This window comes from Ambystoma mexicanum, chromosome 3q (genome assembly GCF_040938575.1).
Source record: "Ambystoma mexicanum isolate Mex_15411 chromosome 3q, UKY_AmexF1_1, whole genome shotgun sequence".
Lineage (NCBI taxonomy): Eukaryota > Metazoa > Chordata > Amphibia > Caudata > Ambystomatidae > Ambystoma > Ambystoma mexicanum.
The window spans coordinates 766,906,751-766,928,060 of NC_090926.1; positions in this window are offsets into that span (position 1 = coordinate 766,906,751).

Consider the following 21,310-nt stretch of genomic DNA (forward strand, 5'->3'; position numbering starts at 1 on the left):
CATTGTGCTATGCCCCTAGCTGTCCATTGGTGGGCTGCCTCTCCCTCTAGGTTAAAGGGAGCCTGCGGGGCACCCCAAAGCGGCATACTTGGATGATATATCTTGTTAGTGCCGTATATCTCGACTATTTTGGCCCATGCCGTGATTGTCACTTTAGACGGTTTCAGTGAGTTATAATGTTTGCAGGTGGACCTCGTGAGTTGGTGAAGCGCTAGCATGGCCTCTTTCTCAGGTTGAGTTGGCGTAGGACCCACCGGATTATTAAATGTTGTAGCCCAAAGGGAAGCATATTGTGCCTGCGCAGCCAGATAGTAGAGTTCAAAGTCTGGTGCCATCAGACCGCCCCTGGAGTATTCATTGGTCAGTGCCCTCCAGCCCACCCTAGGGTGACCGCCCCAGACAAATGTAGCACACGCTCCCGTGATCTTAGTAAACAGCGCCCGACCTGGCCAGACCGGCACCGTGCTGAATAAGTAGAATAGCTTTGGGAGAATTATCATTTTCACTAGGGCGATCCTACCCATCATGGAGATAGGAAGAGCCCCCCAGCGCTTCAATTTCAGACATATTGAGTCCCCCAGTTGGTTATAATTCAATGCCCGCGACAACTGTGCCGTCCTGGCTACACACACTCCCAAGTACCGTATATGCGTCGGGCACCACTGTAGGCCATACAGGTCTTGGGGTTTGACAGTGGCCTCAGTGATTGGGAACACTTCTGATTTGTTGGGGTTGAGTCGTAGGCCCGAGATTCTGCCAAATTGTTCCACAATGGACAGGACCCTCCTCAATGTTCTGTCTGGTTCTCTCAGATACAGCAGGATATCGTCTGCGTATAGGTTTATAATGTGTAATGTGGTGCCCATTTTTAGCCCGCATGCAGCGGAGTGGAGCCTCAGAATATCCGCCAAAGGCTCAATTATTAATGCAAACAGTAATGGCGATAGTGGGCAACCCTGTCTAGTGCCCCCGCGCAACTTAAGTTTTTCTGTTAGTGAACCGTTGACTCTAACTCTGGCCTGAGGGGACGAGTATAATAACTTTATCCATTTCATGAATTTCGGCCCGAACCCGTAGTTGCGTAGCACCCCGAACATGAATGGCCAGGACACCGTATCAAAAGCTTTACGCATGTCTAATGATACAGCTATCGCCTGCTGGTCCGGCGGTGCCGTGGTCATGACCTCGTGGCATCTTCTGATGTTAGAGGCTGTGGACCTGCCGGGGATGAATCCAGCCTGATCCTCGTGGACCATGTATGGCATCCAAGGTGTTAACCTTGTGGCAAGTATTTTGGCTAATAGTTTTGCGTCCGTGTTAATTAACGATAGAGGTCTATATGAGCCACAGTCTTCCGGGGGTTTCCCTGCCTTGAGGAGCAACGTTATCACTGCCTCCCTTGTAGTCTCAGGGAGCTCTCCCCTTTCCAGCGCTTCGGTCCACATAGCTAGCAATCTAGGGGCTAGATGATTCTTAAACTCTTTGTAGAATTCTGCGCTAAGGCCATCGGTGCCTGGGGCCTTCCCATTAGGGAGAGCGTCAATTGCCTCAATAATTTCTGCCTCAGTTATCGGTGCCTCCAGTGCATCTCTTGTACTGTCAGCCAGAAGTGTTGTCGGGATGCGGGTGAGATATTGATCAATCTCCGCCTCCGTGGCTTTGGATTGGGGCGAATAAAGTTCCGCATAGAATGTATAGAAGGTGTCGCGAATCTTGGCCTGATCTGTGGTGACAGAGCCGTCTTGTGTGAGTATGCATGGGATATCCGTTGACCCCCTCTCTCCCCTGACAGCCCTGGCCAGCAACCTCCCCGGGCGTTCACTTTCACCATAGCGGCGTGCAGCTGCTGGTCTGTCGAAGTAGCGGATCTCCTGGTCCGCTGCTTCAGTGTATTCCTCCAGTTTATTTTTTACATCCAACGCGAGTTGTGGCGATGGATTAAGCTCATATTGGGATTGTGACACTGTTATTTGCGTCTCGAGCCGTTGCAGCCTGTTTCTGATATCTTTGAGGATACCACTCTCCTTAGATATGGATACACCTCTTATAAACACTTTGAAGGTCTGCCACAGTGTCGCAAGGGAGGACACAGAGTTTTCATTAAATTCAAAAAACTCAAGTATATGTTGGTCTATTGCGTTCTTATAGATCAGATCGCGCAATGCGGCTGGCTTGAACCTCCATGGCGGCCTGCACTTTGCCACGTCGGGTATGTGGAGCTCCATCAGGATGGGGGAGTGGTCAGAGTAAGTCCTGGGTAGCATCCGAGTGTCGGTCACCCAGGCCAACACCGCGCTATCAGTCAGCCACATGTCTATCCTGGAGTGCATATCATGCACAGTGGAGTAATACGTATATCTCCTCTCGGCAGGATGTAGTGTCCGCCATACATCTTTCAGTCCCAGATCAGCCATATGAGCGATAATCGCCTGAGCGGCTCTAGACAGTGTCCTCGTTTGTGTCGAAGTGCGGTCTATGCCCACGTCGAGAATGGTATTAAAGTCCCCTCCACAAATCAGGTGAGCAGTAGGGTAGTGTGCCAGTTTCCCAAAGACCTCGGAGTAAAATGCCGGGTCATCCACATTGGGACCATACACGTTTAGGAGGACTACCTCTTTGTCCCGTAGAGTGCCGTGGACCAAGACATATCTGCCCCCGACGTCGCAGTCCACCTCACTGCAGGTAAATCGGAGAGTTCTGTGCACCAAAATTGCCGCACCTCTAGCCTTCTTCGAGTAGGTCGTGAAATATTGGTGAGTACCCCAATTTGGGACCAACTGTTCCCCATGTTGTGGACCAATGTGTGTTTCCTGTAGGAAAAGAATCTGTGGGTTATGTCTGTTGATATATGCTGTGATTTTCCGCTTCTTAACCCTAGAGCCCAGACCTCGAACATTCCAGCTCATTATCATAATATTGTCGGTGTTTGTGTCAGCCATTCCTATAAGGTGTTTGCGGGTTTGTCTCTGCAGCAAATTGTTTCACAACGTTTTGACATTTGCTAACGTACCATAACTGTGTGCTTTTTATTTTCTCCCAATGCGTAACGTAACTCTTTCCCAACAGATCAAACTCCCCCCCTACCCCCACCCTCACAGTACCCCGAACATCTACTGTGCTTTTCGGATCCCACTCCCCACCCCCACTTTTCTGCATATGCACCTGCTACAGGGGGGCCTGTGGAGATGACCAGGGCAATGCTCTTAGAATCTTTACATACGAGTAGCCGGTTCCGGCGTTGCTCTCACACATGTGGCAGGCCACGGGTACTGTTTCCGGCAAGGCTCATCGTACAAATAAAATTCTGCCCACCCTCAGCCATTGTAGTCCCCCTACGGGGAAGTAAATCACATACAGCGAGTGACATTCAAACTAAGTAACTTCATACCAGTCAATCTTGACCGTTGGCTTCAGAGCTCCCCGGCAACGCGGGAATATGTGTTTCAACAAAATTGGCGGCTTCCTCAGGGAAGGTAAAGAAGTGAATTTTGTTTTGGTACTGAATCTTGAGTCTTGCCGGATAGAGCATGGCGTATTGGACTTGTCGGTCGCGGAGCAGTTTCTTGACACCGGTAAATTGTTTCCTCTCCTGCTGCACTGCAAGTGTGAAGTCGGGGTAGATCCGTATCACGCTAGTCTCCCATCGTAGCTCCTGCTTTTCCCTCGCTGTGCGTAATATCAGATCCCTGTCTCTATAGTTCAACACGCGTGCAATTATTGGTCTGGGGTATGCTCCCGGCTTCGGCTTCGGGGCCATGGATCTGTGAGCACGCTCGATAATGAACATGGGTGACCATCCGGGGTCCCCCAGCACCGTACGAAGGAGGGCCTCCACACCTTTCTCCATGGAGCCCTTCATCGCCTCCTCAGGTACCCCCAAAATGCGAACATTGTTTCGCCGTGACCTCGCCTCCAAGTCCTCGCACTTATTCTTGACCGTTCCCAGCTCAATCGCCAACGTGGATACCGTACTTTTCAGGGCCTCGAGTGCGTCCTCCGCGCCCGAAATTCTAGTTTCTGCCTCCGTAACACGTGCCGTTGTTTTGTCCATTTTCGACTTAATGGAGGCCACATCAGCGGTAATCCCATCAAGTTTGTCGTTCAGAGCTGAGAACCCTTGTTGCATAGCGAGGAAGACCGCTTGGGGGTCCATCAGAGTGGACGGTGGGCTCTGCTGCTCCATCTGTGTCGTTGGTTCCTCAATCCCGGCTGCCGAATTCCTCCGGGTAGATGTGGTGAATTTGTCGATCGTCCCCTTGCTCTTCTTGGGTCCGTGATTCTTGGGCATTATCCCGTGGTTTCCGTACTATCGTGTCTGCCTGGGTCGTGCAGCGCTCCGTCCCCCTCCGGACGTCCCACAGTGAGCCGTCGTGATGTGTGCGCTGCCCCCCTGGCCCAAGCAACTCGGCCCGCGTTAGTCAGGCAGCTCCGACCCGACCGCCAAACCTCGCCCAACAGGTGGGCCAGCCGCAGAGCCTCCGCGAGCCTCTAGGCCCAAGCGTGAAGTATCTCGGGGGGGCCGCGGACAGCAGGAACCGCCCACGCGGCTGTCCGATGTAGAGGCCCTCACCGCGAGCCGCTCCGGCGTCTTTCCCCAGCCGCTGCGCTTATCCGTGTTGTTTGGCCGGCGTCCGCAGCCCCGTTGTCGTAGTTCGGATGGGCGGAGTTCCCCCGTTCAGCAGCCTCCGGCGGTGGGTGGCAGCGATGGACCGCGAGGAGGGAGATCTAGCAAGCGCCCGGCGCGGAACGGAGCGCCCAGAGCGGGCCCGAATGTCGGGATCAGAGCGCGGATTGTGCCTGTCGCACGCCGGGCTCCTCCCCCCTCTCAGCACCGGCTCGACCCAGAGGCCGGCGTAATCTTCGTGCCGCTGTATTTTCGAAGTCCAGCCACCACTGACGCTCAGATTTCACGGTCGTGCTGACCCGTCGTTGCCACACATTTCCTGCATCGGATTTGTAAAACCGGATCCGTTTAACGGTGATATTTGCAGAGCGGCCCTGGTTCTCTCCGGAGCTCACACGGGAGCGGCCATCTTCTCCCGTGGGCAACAGCGCCCCCCCAGCTTTAAATCTCATCTAAAACTGCATCTCAAATCCATACGATTCCCTCGTTATCGCGATTATCGCGCAGTGAAAAGTTTGCCGTGAATTTCGTTTTTAGGAAATTCTGACATGTGTAAAATAAGCTTTTGATTGCTCCGACGTAAATTTTAAGATTTCAAATTGTTTCTTGGTATTAAATCATTGCCTGTGTTTATGTGAAACTATCCAAAGCAGCTCCCATAAAAATGTATAGCTATCTCAGCAATTTTGACCATATTTAGTGTTTTACCCAGTCCATTCTAAGATAACTTTAAAAGCCATTCTGACAGCTTGACAGTCAATTCCCTTTTTCTCTGGTGTTGCTGGGGGAACGTGGGATTGATATTCTGTTGAATTCTGCCATTCCTGAAAACCTGCTCTCTCCTCCTATCTCTTTACATTGCCTATTGGGGGTTAAGGAGTGTGCAGGGGGAACCTTTAACCACAGTGCTATCTGATCTGAACACACAAAATAATTATTTCTGTGCTGAATTGTTTGCTCACTATTATTCCTTGTGTATTAAAGAGATTATTCAGTGTTACATCACCCTATTGGTGATTATTGTGTACCCATTAAAACATAGTGTGATTAAATTGTAAATACATAAATACATATTTTAACTTTGCAAACCAGCCTGATTCCTGGTTCAGTGTGACCATGGGGGGGTTCCAGGAGAAGGGCGTGATATGAGTGGTATATCGTTCAGAATAAAGAACGTTTAGACAAAAACAAATAAGGATTTCAGTTGTGCATTACACGCTAGGAGTTGACTTGGGTGTGTGCCGGATTGAAATCACTTACAGCTTGGGGGCTCGCCACAATATCCTGAATTAGACATACGACTTGTGACAGTCTAACACAGCATGCTAACTGACGGGGTGCAAACACCCTGTTGGGATACCATAGTGTGCTACACTGTAAAAACACCCTTCAATAGAAATACTCAAAGGAGTTTGGCCTGTTTTGCAAAAGTAAAATAACCCTGAGATAAGTCAGAAGGAAATTAATATTTCCGTAATGGTGACCCCAGTGGAAATCAATATGGCAAAAGAACACCTACTGGACGAATTGTTTGTCAGGGGTGAATGGGTAGAGCAGGATGAGTGTGTTTGGCTGCTGGAAATCAAACAACAAATCACTGCCATAGAATTAGATACATAGCAGGACCAGGGTCCATTACAACAGGCACTTAGTGAATTGTATATGGCCCCAAAAGTAAAAGAAGAACAATGTAAAAATGCCAAAATAGCGGCTTACCTATACCTCCACATTGGAGTAATACAGGAAAAATATGCCGAAAACCTAGGTCTGGCAAAGAGGCAAATACATTCCCTAGAAAAAACCAAAACTGATCTGGACTCTGCAGAGCAAAGGCTACAAAAGAGGCAAGATTCAGAGAGAGAAACCAGACAGTACCTGACCAAATTACTGACACTGCAAAAAGAGTGTCAGGAAAGATTGGACTCTCTACAACAGAGCCAACAAAACCTTTAACAGAGCATGCACAGAACAGATGGTCACTTTAGTGAACCGCATAGACAAATTAAAAGAGGAAAATAATACATTAATTATCAAAGACCTTGAATCCCAAACAGAGTTTGATGAAGAGCGCCAGAATGCTGGTGCATTCAAAAATCAAAGGGACGACCTGGCTGCACAGAGGGGCATTCTAATTCAGGAAAGGGATGCCTTAGGCCAGGAAGTCAACCATTTAAAAACCAAGGTGGAAGAAAATCACCTGGCCCTTCAGGGACTGGGTGAACTCCAAATGGACTACAAAAAGCTGTTAGAGCACACCAGGAGGGTGGAAGATGCTCTGGCAAAGAATAATCAGGTTAGCCAGGATCAGATTCAGGAGGTGGGCCTCCTCCAGCAAAAATTGGCCAAATACTCCCAAATCAGACAGGAAGCACAGAGAGACAATGAGGCTCTCTGTGAAAAAAATGACAGGCTCCATAGACAGATAGCCATGCAGGAACAACTAATAGAGGCCAGTAAGGCCTTAATAGAAGAACAAAAAGGGCAGATTCTTGCAGGCCATCTGGGAGCAGGGGCTGAGAGAGATGAGGTCAGATGGGAGAGGGAAACCCCTGAGCATAACCTCAGGAAACCTGGCACCAGAGACTTTAATCCTTTCAATTCCATGGACTTTGCCACCCTCATGTCCGCTGGCTCACATGAACCAAGGGCCACGGGGACGGTAGACTTCAACCCAATGGGAAATATGGGGCTAATAGGTCAGCGCCTCCCAGAAATGGATGGGCGGGCATATATGTACAGGTTCCCAAGTGCTAGGGCCACCTTTTCTGATCAAGGAGACTCCAGTGAGGGAGAATGAGAGAAATGGATCCTCAGAAATATAACTTACCGAGCATACTAAAAGCCTCTTCCCAGCTAGGACAGTGCGGGGGGGTACTCAACCAATCCTGGGAGCAAGGAAGAGTCAGAAGACTCATCTGAGCGCCACAGGTCCTAGGAAACTAGGCCCCTACATTCTGCCAGCCATTCCCAAGCTTGCAGAATCTGGGAGTGTCTAGAAGACCAGACGGCCACCTCTGGTAGCAGTGCCTCTAAGTCAGCGGATGAGTGGACCAGGGTGACCAGAACTAAAAAGGCCAACAAAGTTAAGAGGGCTTTACTCAAGGATCCCCTGAAACAAATAAAAGCTATTAGGAGCGTCATCACGCCCTACCACAAAAATGCCAAATATTCGGTTTGGGAGCACCTTGAATTATTTGAGCAGATGATGGAGACTTTCCATCTGAAGGACATCCATAGCTGTATTCAGTATGTAAAGTGGACGTTTTCTCCCGAGTAAACATTTGAGTATAATTGCTTGTCCTGAGCGGTCTACCCCTAAATTTTCACTTTACCCCTGCATTCAACCCATTCCATTTGGTAATGTCTATAAATCATGCACTATATATGACTATGCGCACTTTGTTTCTTGAGTTGAAGCACACTAACAGGGTAATTCATGGAAATTCGCACAAAAGTGGCGCAAGGGGCTGGTGCACAGTGTTCCCGTGCGATAGACTGCGCCAGCCGCGCGCGATAAGATCCATTTCAGCGCACAGCGTATTCATGGATTTTAGCCTCCAAAACCAGCCGTGGCGCAGCGAACCTGCAGCAGCGGCAGTTACGCCCCCAAAAACGCCCTCGCGCAAGGAAAAGGCATCAAAATCCCCAATCCAGCGCAAAGGTCTGCGACAACCCAAAACCAGTTTACCGGACTGCCAAACAGCAAACGCCAAGCGGGGAACGTGTATTACGGGTTTCACGGTAACTTCCACACGCGAAAGGGCCTGTGCGAGCGGGTACGTGTATAACTGGGGTTCATGTGAAGTTTCACACGCGATTGTCCCGGGTACGTGTATTTCAGGGGTACGCGGGAAGTTTTACACGTGATTGGGCTGGGTACGTGTATTTCAGGGGTGCGCAGGAAGTTTTACATGCGATCGGGCCTGGGGGAGCCGTGTACGTGTATTCCAGGGGTGCGCGGGAAATTCTACACGTGATTGGCCTGGGTACATGTATTTCAGGGGTGCGTGTGTGTTTTCACACGCGACTGGCCTGGGTATGTGTATTTCAGGGGTGCGCGGGTGTTTTCACACGCGATTGGCCTGGGTACATGTATTTCAGGGGTGCGCAGGAAGTCTTACACGCGATCGGGCCTGGGGAGCGGTGTACGTGTATTCCAGGGGTGCGCGGAAAGTCTTACACGCGATCGGGCCTGGGGGAGTGGTGTACGTGTATTCCAGGGGTGCGCAGGAAGTTTTACACGCAATTGGGCTGGGTACGTGTATTTCAGGGGTGCGCGGGAAGTTTTACACGCGATTGGGCTGGGTACGTGTATTTCAGGGGTGCGCGTGTGTTTTCACACGTGACTGGCCTGGGTATGTGTATTTCAGGGGTGCATAGGTGTTTTCACACGCGATTGGCCTGGGTACGTGTATTTCAGGGGTGCGCGGGAAGTTTTACACGTGATCGGGCCTGGGGGAGTGGTGTACGTGTATTCCAGGGGTGCGCGGGAAGTTCTACACGCGATTGGCCTGGGTATGTGTATTTCAGGGGTGCGCATGTGTTTTCACATGCGACTGGCCTGGGTACGTGTATTTCAGGGGTGCGTGGGTGTTTTCACACGCGATTGGCCTGGGTACGTGTATTTCAGGGGTGCGCGTGTGTTTTCACACGTGACTGGCCTGGGTATGTGTATTTCAGGGGTGCATAGGTGTTTTCACACGCGATTGGCCTGGGTACGTGTATTTCAGGGGTGCGCGAGAAGTTTTACACGTGATCGGGCCTGGGGGAGTGGTGTACGTGTATTCCAGGGGTGCGCGGGAAGTTCTACACGCGATTGGCCTGGGTACGTGTATTTCAGGGGTGCGCATGTGTTTTCACATGCGACTGGCCTGGGTACGTGTATTTCAGGGGTGTGTGGGTGTTTTCACACGCGATTGGCCTGGGTACGTGTATTTCAGGGGTGCGCGGGAAGTTTTACACGCGATTGGGCTGGGTACATGTATTTCAAGGGTGCGCAGGAAGTTTCACACGCGATTTCAGCAGGGTACGTGTATTTTGGGGGTGCAGGGGAGTCCTACACGTGATTTGGCAGTGTGGGTCCTCCCAGGTGTTCCCTGTACACCCTCCACGGCCCCTGCAGGCAGCCCACACCACAGGGGACTACCCTGCATCCCTGGTCATGTCCCACAGGCAGCCCACCCAACATGGGCATGCCCCCCAGCAAAGGCACATGTCTCCTTGCACTACTGATCACCAACTCATGTCCCCTTGCACCCCCACCCCCCAGCATTGCGGGGCACCTGCCAGCAGGCCCCCATTCATGTCCCACTCATGTCCCACTCATGTCCCCCTGCACCCCCACCCCCCAGCATTGCGGGGCAACTGCCAGCAGGCCCCCACTCATGTCCCACTCATGTCCCCTTGCACCCCTACCCCCCAGCATTGCGGGGCACCTGCCAGCAGGCCCCCACTCATGTCCCACTCATGTCCCCCTGCACGCCCACCCCCCAGCATTGCGGGGCACCTGCCAGCAGGCCCTGACACATGTCCCCCAGCCAACACGTCATCACAATCTAGATCCCTGGCCCTTATGGGCAGCCTCCACATGCCAAACACCCACCCAAGTATTGCATCCACCCACTTAGAAATGCCGATTACATGATACAACCCCAATGGCAAGTATGTAAATGAACACATGTCCCTCACATACACACAATGGGTGTAAGTGAATGTCAAAACCCATATCATATGCATGAAACCAATGAGATGATTGAAGTTTGATACAAAAAAATGTATTAAAAGCAACATAAATGGAATAAAAAATAAAAAACCGACAATGGGAATTAAAAACCAAAAGCAGCATGTCCGTAAAATAATGAAAAACCACAAATCATAATCCAAAGGGAAGGTATCCAAAGTCACAGTTCAAAAAAGTAAATCCAAGGGAAAAACAAAACCGAAAACCATTGCTCCATGGGTAAATCCAAAAAAAATATTAAAATCCAACAGTCAACTATATACAGATAAACAATCCAGGGTCCATGATCCCAACTGACGAAATGGAACCTATCTAATAATACTACCTAATAAAAAAACTATATACAAAAATGTGATCCATTGTCCAAAAGGTCCAAAATAAATAAAAAAGCAAAGGAAACCTAACACTAACTATATAAATATTTACAAGGGCAGCGGGCTAGTCCGACGGCTCACTGGTTGTTGTCATGGGCCAGGGCATCATCGAACTCCTGTTCAATGGCTTGGAGGCGGGCATGTTCCCTGGCCCCGAGGTCTAGCAGGGATAATGCAGTGTCCAGCTCCAACTCCCTGCGAATACCCTCGAGGCACTCAGCCCGCCTCAGCGCACTCCGCATGGAGTTCTCCGCCCTGACCATTGTGAGCCGTTCCTCCTCTGCCCGCTGCCGCTCCGCACCTATCTGCTGGCCCAACCGCCCCCACACGGAAGACACTCCCATTCCAGGGTTCTCCTGCCCTCCGGCCAATGCCTGCCCCCCTGATGTTGATGGCCCCGAGCCATAGTACCTCCCACCTCGAGCCTGCCGCTGCCTCCGACGCAACTGCCTGTGCCAGCACGACGGCATCCAGGCTGATGGAATCCACCGACACCGTTGTGCACGTGCCCTGCCCGATGATGCCGTCACATCCTCCATCTGCTGGGGTCCAGTCGCTGGTGTGTTCACCCCTGCTGGACCTCCGACTCCCGACTGTGGCAGGGATGGGATCCCCACCGAGTTGGCTGCGTTGGTCGGCGCAGGTCCACAGGGGGCCCTGGTGGCATCTGGGCCGGAAGACGGCATGGAGAACGACTGGCGCATAGCCTCCACAGAGGAGGAGAGGGTCGCCAGAGTGCCCAACTCATGTACGAAACCCCCGACCATGGCCGCTCCCAACTGGGCCACGTTGGCACGGTGCTCTTCGTGATGACGTGCATGCTCCCCCCGGGAAGCACGCACCTCATCACAAATGACACCCATGCGCAACGCGACACCAATCAGGACCTTCTCCATACGGCCAGGGGTCCCCTCATCCGCAGGTGGAAGGGAGTCAGATGACATGGACATCCCCCCTACCTGCGGACGGGCCTGGGATGGGGCCTCCCTGCTGGTGCATGGTGGTGCAGTCACAGTGTCAGGGACAGTGACATGCACAGGCACCTCCACGGCGACCTGTGCTGCCTCCTGCCCCTGCCCCTGGACTGCACCACTTGCACCAGCAGGGATGCCCCCACCAGGCCCCATGTGCGGCTCAGTAGCGGCCTCCTCCTCCTCTGTGGAAACCACCAACCTGGATGGCTCCACCCCGTCTTCCGCCGTTGCAAGCCCCTGTGGGGGCTCACCCACCCCTTCCGCTGCAGCGGTGGGGGCATCCCCGCCGCTTTGCTCCACAGCGCCGTCTCCGCCCTCTTCTTCACTTTGCGCTGTGTATAGGGAGACATAGAACACAAGCATCAGGGTACTGTACAATGGTCCCCAAGACAGGAAGCAATAGCAGATGAGTGGCACTGTCAAAGATCACTTCCATCATGTCCCTCCACAACACATGGGTCAGTGCAGGCAAAACACATGCAGTAACAGGCATGGCGCATGCTACGGACATTAGCAAACATGTCCAAGGGACTCTTGAAACATACAATGTTGTTTATGAACTCACATGCATCATGGGTCATGCCTATCACATGCACACACTTCACCGTACTTTCATCCATCTGGACTCGTACACCCCAGACACAGTGGATGCAAGGATAACTAGGCTGCATCAGTGATTCTGAACATTGTCAAAGACATGTGTCATGCATCCATGGCATTCACAAGTCACAGACACGCAGGTCAGACACACAGACATGGACACCATACATGTACATGGCATCAGCACCCATCCCTCACCCCCACCCATGTCCAGGAACAGAGACTGGCATGCTCTCATGTGTCCATTCCGCATAGGGCTCCCCATATTGCATTTAAACACATACACCAACCGTGTGCTTCACACATTACTGGTCTCACATGCATGACCATGATGTCCCTGCACACACACACGCGTACATGGCCTATATCACACATACAGGCAAGTATCAGACAACCAGCACACTGCAACATGCCCTGTCTCACACAGCAATGCTTGGCCACTTACCGCTCGACTCCAGACGGGTCTGCCTCTCAAGGATCTGGGCATGGAGCGCTGGGCGTACGCATTCCAGGACCCTCAGCTAGATGGTACTCATGCTGCCCCGGCCCCCCTCCATGAGGCGCAGGGCCTTTATGAGGGTCCTGGACCTCAAGTCCTCCCAGCGCTTCTTGACTTGCTTGATGTTGCGGGTTGCCACCCCCTCCGCATTGATGGCAACCACAAAGTCGTCCCAGATCCTGTCCCGTCCTTCCTTGTTGGCGCGTGATGATCCGAAGAGGGCATCATAATGCCCCAGGACAAGCTCCACCAGGACACCAACTTCCTTCTGACTGAAGCTGGTGGCCCTCTGCCCCTCTGGCTGGGGGTCGCCAGTGGTCTCAGATGGTGTTTGCCCCGATATGGCGACCCCCGAGGCAGGCGTGGGTGGGCAACTGCATCCTGGGGCTGGGCTGTGGAGCAATGGTATCCCAGTCGGGAGTCTTCTGTTCCAGCAGGGGTGGACACAGCAACTGGATCCCTGCAGATGGCTGATGTGCAGGCACCAAATGGCAGGGCACGGTGGCAGCAGGCAGGCAGCAGAAGATGGCTCGTGGGAGGCTGCTCGGGGCTCTGGGGGGCAGTAATTCGGCCTTTTGGGCAGGAGCGTGGTTTTACGTGTGCTTACGCGTGGCCAGCTTGATACAGAGTGATTTGGCACGTGAAAATCCAGCACGTCTGCAGATCAGAGGGGGAATGCAGTCCTGCAGCCTCAGGCAGTGCCGGCACAGCTAGGCACAGTTCGCCTTGCCCCAGACAGGTGTGGTGCCCGCCGACACGGTGGCTATACGCCACCTGGCAATACTGCATGGGAGCAATCCATATACGGTATGGCAAACCAACAGGCAGCATCATCTGAGATGATGGCTCAGGCCATGGATAGGGTGGCCACTTCCATTGTCCCCCAAGAAAGGCTGATGGAACAACTACTGCAGGCAACAGACTCCATTTGCCAGTCACACAGGGAGGACATGTTGGCATCCAACAGGGACAGACGGGTGGCACTGGAGACTCTGCGGGAAGCCATTTCTATTGAGTCTCAGGGCCACAGGGAAGCCCTGAGGGTGGAACTCCGTCAGCTCAGGGTGGCTCTTGTTGAGCTTAAGGCTTCAACTGACACGAGGACAGAATAGCAGCTGGAGCGGCTCACATGTACGCTCTCAGCCGAGATGCAGGCAACTCGGGAGGAGGTCCGGGCATCCCGTGAGTTGTTGTATGGGGACCTCCGCACGATTATCCTCCAGAACCAGACCTTCCACACCTGCATGCTTGCTGCCATAGAGGACCAGACTAGGGCTTTGCGTGGGCTGCCTCCCATAGTACCACCACCTCCTGATGCAGCTGCAGAGGGTGATGAGAGAGACAGCAGCGATTCTCTCACAATAGGGTAGCCGTGCAGGCCATGGGCCCATGGAGGTGTTTTTTTCCCCATAATCCACACAGGTGGGTTTTTGTGTGCACCCTGTCCTCGGACCTCCTGGGTGGCCTCCCCCACCCCCCTGGCCCATACATGGCCATTTTTGATTTTTTTTACAGTGTGTTGCCTTGTGTGGCTCCCGTGGGCATACGCTGTATTGTGGCTGGGCACATGCAGGCTTGTCCTGAATTTGGGTTAGATGCTTTGGTTTGTGTGACACACACCCCTCCTGCTTCCCGTTTATGGGCTTGCAAAGGTTGTGCCCAAGTGACATTGACTTACACAGTGACGTTGGACTCCCATTTGATGTGTGGGCAGTCTGTAGTCAATACTGTGTATACATTCCTAGTGCATATTGTTGTTGTATTGTACACTGCATGGTGTATTGGTATGTGCCTCTGCATCCATCTCATCCTCCTAATTTGCAGGTCCATCCCTCATGTCTTCACAAGGCGGTCTACTTTGGAAATGGAGTCCATGTTGTAAGCAGTGCACCTACACTTTTGCGTGGCGCTAACACAGTACAGTTTGAAGTGGTCGAAGTGCTGGCATTATCAGGTAGTGAGACTACCAATTTTTTAAATCCGTACTGTCATGTTAATGGTAGGTTTGAGGTTGTGTAAGTGATTTGTATTCTTGCTAAATATTTGGTAATGTGTGTTGGTCCTGCATTACTGTGAGCATTTCATGTGTGGCCAGTTTCCATTAAGGACACTGTACTTTGTGACACTTGTGTCATGTTGTGCGGATTACTTTGTTTGCTCTCACATAGCATGACATGCCATGGTGTGTTGTGTGGCGGTGCCGGGGAGGGGTTGGGTGACATGGCACTGTTCTCATGTTGTATTTTGCAAGTGGGTATTCATTTTTGCTGCATAGAAGTGTGTCTTTTGATGACACTGCATTGGTGGTGTTTGTGTAGGTAGGGATGCACACATTGTGACACTTCCAGATGAAAAATCTCAGGCTGCTATGGTTCTGAAAGTTGACTGTCCCTTCATTCATCATAATTGTCGGATTGAGTCATCATTGATTGTCAGATGGTATGTGCCAGGGCTGTGTGCACTCCACAGGGGTGTGATTTCTATGTGAAGTAATTAGCCACCAGCTGCGTACGGGCTGCCTCCCCACGTGCCCTTTCCCCGCCCATGTGCAGCGGGCGTGCATGTGGTTGGGGATGTGGGGGCACCACCATGTCCACAGCCAGGCCCCCGGCATGTTGCAACATTGTGCAGGACACATGCTGCCACTATGATCCTGCACACTACTGGGGGAGCGTATAACAGCTGCCCGCCAGAACGGTCAAGGGAGCGAAAGCGTGACTTGAGCACTCCGAATGTGCGCTCCACTATGCCCCGGGTTGCAATATGGGCTGTGTTGTATCTTACCTCGGGAGGCGTGATGGGGTTCCGAATTGGCGTCATCATGTGGGTGCTCAGAGGGTAGGCACTGTCCCCTGGGGAGGTGGTGATGGGCATCATTAGTGGGGTAGTGACATTACTCTGTATCTGACATGCATGCGTGTGCTGTGGCATTTATACTCACCAAGCAGCCATGCATCGCCATGCCGCCCAGCTTCCATGTCCCAGTTTAGGGTTGACATCCTGTAAATTAAGCTGTCGTGGGTGGACCCTGGATAGTTGGCATATACTGAGGTGATGATTCCCTTGGCATCACATACTACCTGGACGTTGATGGAATGCCAGTGCTTGCGGTTTCTATAGATGTGCTCAGATGCACTGGGGGACGTAGAGCCACATGGGTGCAATCAATGGCACCTAGCACTTTGGGGAATTGTGCCACCCCGTAGAAATCCTGTTTGACAGCCTGCCTTTCTGCAGGTGTTCTGGGCAGGTATATGTGCCTGCAGACTGATGGCCGTGCAGTGATGATGGCCAACACCTGGTGTAGGCACCGTGACTGCGTGGCCTGTGACACCCCCCCCCCACTATGGCACTTGTCCACTGAAATGATCCGGTAGCCAAGAAGTGCAGTACATTGAGGACCTTCTCCAGGGGGCTGAGTGCTTGGGAGCACAGGGTGGGTGATGTGAGGTCATCCTCCCACTCACTGGCCAGGTCGAGTATTATGTGAGGCGGAAACCTGTACCTCCCATACACCTGGTCATCAGGCATACCAAAAAGGCTGGTTCTGGGTGTAAAGATTCTGGCCCTGACTATCCTCCTCCTCCTCCTCCTCCTCCTCCCCCTCCCCCTCTCCTTGCGGTATCCCACGGCCACTGCTGCTAGGAACGGTATATTCATCCTGGCGTCTGAGCTCGTTTGTTGTTTGCGTACACTTTTATGCTGCGCGGGTCGACGTATGCCTGCTTCATGCTGGCGTATGTGTTTCCGGATTGGACCGTCTTTTTTGCTGCATTGTAGGCGACCGTGTAAATCTTCCCGCCCACCCCAGGAATACACGTAACACGCTCTCCCAGGCCCAGTCACGTGTGGAAGTTCACGCAAACCCCGTAATACACGTACCCTGCTGAAATCGCATGTAAAACTACCCGCGCACCCCTGAAATACACGTACCCAGGCCAATCGCACTGCTGGGGGGTGGGGGTGCAGGGGGACATGAGTGGGGGCCTGGTGGAGGGTGCCCCTGACTGCTGGGGGGTGGGGGTGCAGGGGGACATGAGTGTGGGCCTGGTGGAGGGTGCCCCTGACTGCTGGGGGATGGGGGTGCAGGGGAACATGAGTGGGGGCCTGATGGAGGGTGCCCCTGACTGCTGGGGGGTGGGGGTGCAGGGGAACATGTGTGGGCCTGGTGGAGGGTGCCCCTGACTGCTGGGGGGTGGGGGTGCAGGGAGACATGAGTTGGACATGAGTGGGGGGCCTGGTGGAGGGTGCCCCTGGATGCTGGGGGTGCAGGGAGACATGAGTTGGACATGAGTGGGGGCCTGGCGGAGGGTGCCCCTGACTGCTGGGGGGTGGGGGTGCAGGGGTACATGAGTTGGACATGAGTGGGGGGCCTGCTGGCAGGTGCCCTGCACTGCTGGGGGTGGGATTGCTGGGAGACACGAGTGGGGGCCTGGTGGAGGGTGCCCCTGACTGCTGGGGGTGCTGGGAGACATGCGTTGGTGGGCAGTAGTGCAAGGTGACATGTGGGTTGGCTGGGGGCCATGGCCATGGTGGATGGGCTGCCTGCGGGACATGTGCAGGGGTGCAGGGTAGTCCCCTGTGGTGTAGGCTGCCTGCAGGGGCCGTGGAGGGTGTAGAGGGAACACCTGGGAGGACCCACACGGCCAATTCACGTGTAGTACTCCCCGGCACCCCCGAAATACACATAGGCTGCTGGATTCGCGTGTGGAACTTCCCGCGCACCCGAAGTGCACGTACCCTGCTGAAATCGCATGTGGAACTTCACGCGCACCCCGAAATACACGTACCCTGAAAATTCGCGTGTGAAACTTCACGCGCACCTTGGAATACACGTACCCTGCTGAAATTGCGTGTGAAACTTCACGGGCACCCCTGAAATACACGTACCCAGGAGAATCGCGTGTAAAACGTCTTGCGCACCCCTGAAATATACGTATGCTGGACCAGATCCAATTCCCTGACCAATTCCCTGACCAGAATCTTGATGGACCAGAATCCTGATGCTTCCGCTTAAAAACATATCTAGTGAGTATCTATAGATAGAACTGTGTCACTAGCATATGTACCTTGCTTAGTTAATCCTATCTTGTATTCAGAACCGCCTTGTTAGGAGTATTTTTGAATTGTCTGAACTGTCTGAACTCTCTATCCAATCCATTCTATCTTCCTCCTGTGCTAGTATTGCTAAAACTATCTTTGCGCTGATATTTTCTCATCTGAAGAAGGCGAGTCCTGCAGGCAGTCATCCTGATCAAGTAGCTGTGTTCCTGTATGGTATTCGTTTTGTTCATAGTCCTCCTCTAGTGTAAGAAATCCTTTTTCTCATTTTAAAAGCGCATTCCTGTTTTCCATTCTTGCGCCTAGCTCGAAAAAAAAACCTCCACTAAAACGTCCATAACTCCCTCCGTTTTTGTGCTAGAAACTTCTGCTTGTAGCCAACATCCACAGCTTTAAATCTCATCTAAAACTGCATCTCAAATCCATACGATTCCCTCGTTATCGCGATTATCGCGTAGTGAAAAGTTTGCCGTGAATTTAGTTTTTAGGAAATTCTGACATGTGTAAAATAAGCTTTTCTCTGCCCGTGCGCTGGTTTGCCCTATTCAATTCCATGAATACGTGTTGTAGGCAAGCGTGTGGGCGTTCCGCGCACTTGCCTCCTGTACTTCCCCCGTGACGCCCATATTTTCACGAGTTGTTCCCCATTCCGCGTGTCACGCCCCGTGTTCCGCCTACTTTTGTTATGTGCGCCACGCTATGTGCGATTTCGCTTTGGCCGTGGTGCATGCCGTTATATGACCTGTGTGCCGGCGTGCGCAACGCACTTTTTCAGCGCACATCCAATATTTTTCTCACGCACGGACTTCCATGAATCGATGTGCGCTGGTTTCCCTGCGATTTTCACACTTGCACTTAGATTTTTGCTCTTTCACTGCGAATCACACGTTTTCGCACGCTTGCGCCGAAATTTTCGGCGCACATTAATTCCATGAATCGGCCTGTAAGTATTGTGGTTGTTTATCACCGTGCTCTTACACCTAAGAAATTCCTTATCTTTTTCATTTTTCCTATTCATTTAAAAATACATTATTCAATGATGTGCTACCGCGTCCGGTGTATTTACTTTAGACACCTTTAATAGTGAATAAGTGGTTTCTGCTTATCAAAATTCATGTTCATGTAATCATGAGTTAATCCCTGTAAAAAATATATAGTACATATCACTTTGCACCCGTTAGCTTCGTATTTTAGCCTTCCATCGTCATAACTCCAAATATTTATACTTGACTATGTACTCCATAAATGTCCACATACTTTAAATTAGTTTTATCGTTGCTGAATTTCTCCTCCTCCATTGTATTTTAAAAGACCCATCCCGTCTCTTTTTTCGACCAGCCCGTGCGTAAGTGCAAGCAATCACTTATAGCTTAATATCTCTCAGTAATGCGTGTTGCAGGAGGACAGAAAAATCTGCCCGCCGCGCTTACCTTTGTTTTCTTAGTGTTTGTCGCTCGCGTCGGCTCCAGTCTGCTGGAAGTGCTGGCCGCGCGAACAGTATTGTTTTAATATGTTACCACGACAACCTAGTTGTCCCTCATCTCTGTCTCCATCTATCGTTATGGCGGCGCCATTTTGAAGAGGTGATACGGTCCATCAATCTATACACATGCTTCACTTAACTAATGTTATACTTGGGAATGTTACTTTAATCAGTTGCTAGTTACTTAATTTTTACATTAAAGATAACTCGTATGCATTTATACCATTGTTTTTGAGCTATATATGGTAGTTCGTGGTTTTGGCATATAAAGTCACCGGACGTTGTGCACTTTAACGTTAATCATTGGTCTTGAAAATACAATACCCTGATCCAAAACAAATATTATATTTAATGTAGATTGATAAACAATTTTCTTTTTGAATTATTAAGATCTCACATTTCAATGTGGGTGATAAACCACTTCAAAGAACGATCCACCCATAGAATACGAAACCACAGGTTTGTTCACTGCTAATGTTTGGAAGAACATCACTTACTGTTCCATTTCTTTGGGAGTTCCTCCTATCTTCTTCCCTGGTGACTCCTCCTGTATATTATTACATAATCAAATACATACATCCCCATTCATACACTTAACTTTTCTAGGATTTTGTTGGTGTTAATGGATATTGTTACATGTATAGCGTTCTAAAATATGTCACAAACATTCATATATAGACTTCAAAGAAAATGAACCATCTCATTGTCCTGGTTTAAACCAAATTCAATAGTCCTGCATTTACATATTAGTCTTGCTTCAGTTTGTCTCAATTTCTGCTCCCAGTTTCCTCCTCTCCTGTCCAATTTCACTTTTTGTAAGCCAATGAATCTCAAGTTCCTCCTATCCTCTAGCTGGTGTTCTGATTGCCAGTGTTGAGCCAATGGTAAAGTCGGATCCTGGCTCCCCACTGATGAAAAATGTTCTCGAATACGTGTCCTTATTTCTCTGATTGTACTTCCTATGTATATTAATTTACATTTACATATCGCATAGACTGAGTATTTTGACCAACAGTTAATATTGTCTTTTATCTCCATTTGCGTTCCACTTGTATCCTTGAAAATGTTGGCTCTTGGGCATGGCTGCACAACGAGCATTTCCCACATTTCCTAAATCCAAATTGTTTTTTATTGTAACCTGGTTCCCGATGGTTCAGTATTGGCTTATGGTAATATCGAAGGACTCAAAATCATTTTGATTATTTTAACTTTTCAAAAAATCCTAGGTCTGTCACTAATATGGTCTGAGAGATGAGGATCCATTTTCAGTAGGTGCCATTTTTTGTTGAGCACCTTCCTCAGCTTTTTATTTTCATGACTGTAGGTGGTTATAAAACTGACATCATTATGATCAGATCCTGTAGCTCATTCTCTTGGTATCAACGTTTGTTCCCAAGACATTTTTTCCACCTTTTCTCGGGCAGCTTTTATACATGCTTTTGAATAGCCCCTTTGCTGGAAACGATCTTGTAGTAGGTCACACTCTGTTTTGAAGTCCAAAATGTTTGCAGTTCCGTCTAGCCCTAATAAATTCCCCCCTATGGATATTCCACTTCACTGGCCTGTGGTGGCAACTCTGTGCATGTAAGGTGGAGTTCACCTCTGTTTCTTTCCTAAAGGTTTTTGTAGACAACTTTTTTCCATCAACAAACATTGTCAAATCAAAAAATCAATTTTAGTCACACAAATTTGATTCCAAGTTTATTTTGGTTCATTCTTAGAATTAATTGAGTTCCTCACTTGTTCCATCCCATATTAGTTTAACATCATCTATAAACCGTAACCATAGTTTCACATTTTTAGTATAGGCCTCATCCAACTATACTTGTTGGTCTTCAAATTTCTCCATGAACAAATTTGCTAGGGCTGGGGCATATTTGGTGCCCATAGCTATTCCTCTTCTTTGTTTGTAGATACAGTTATCAAACAGAAAGATGTTATTGTCCAATGTGAAT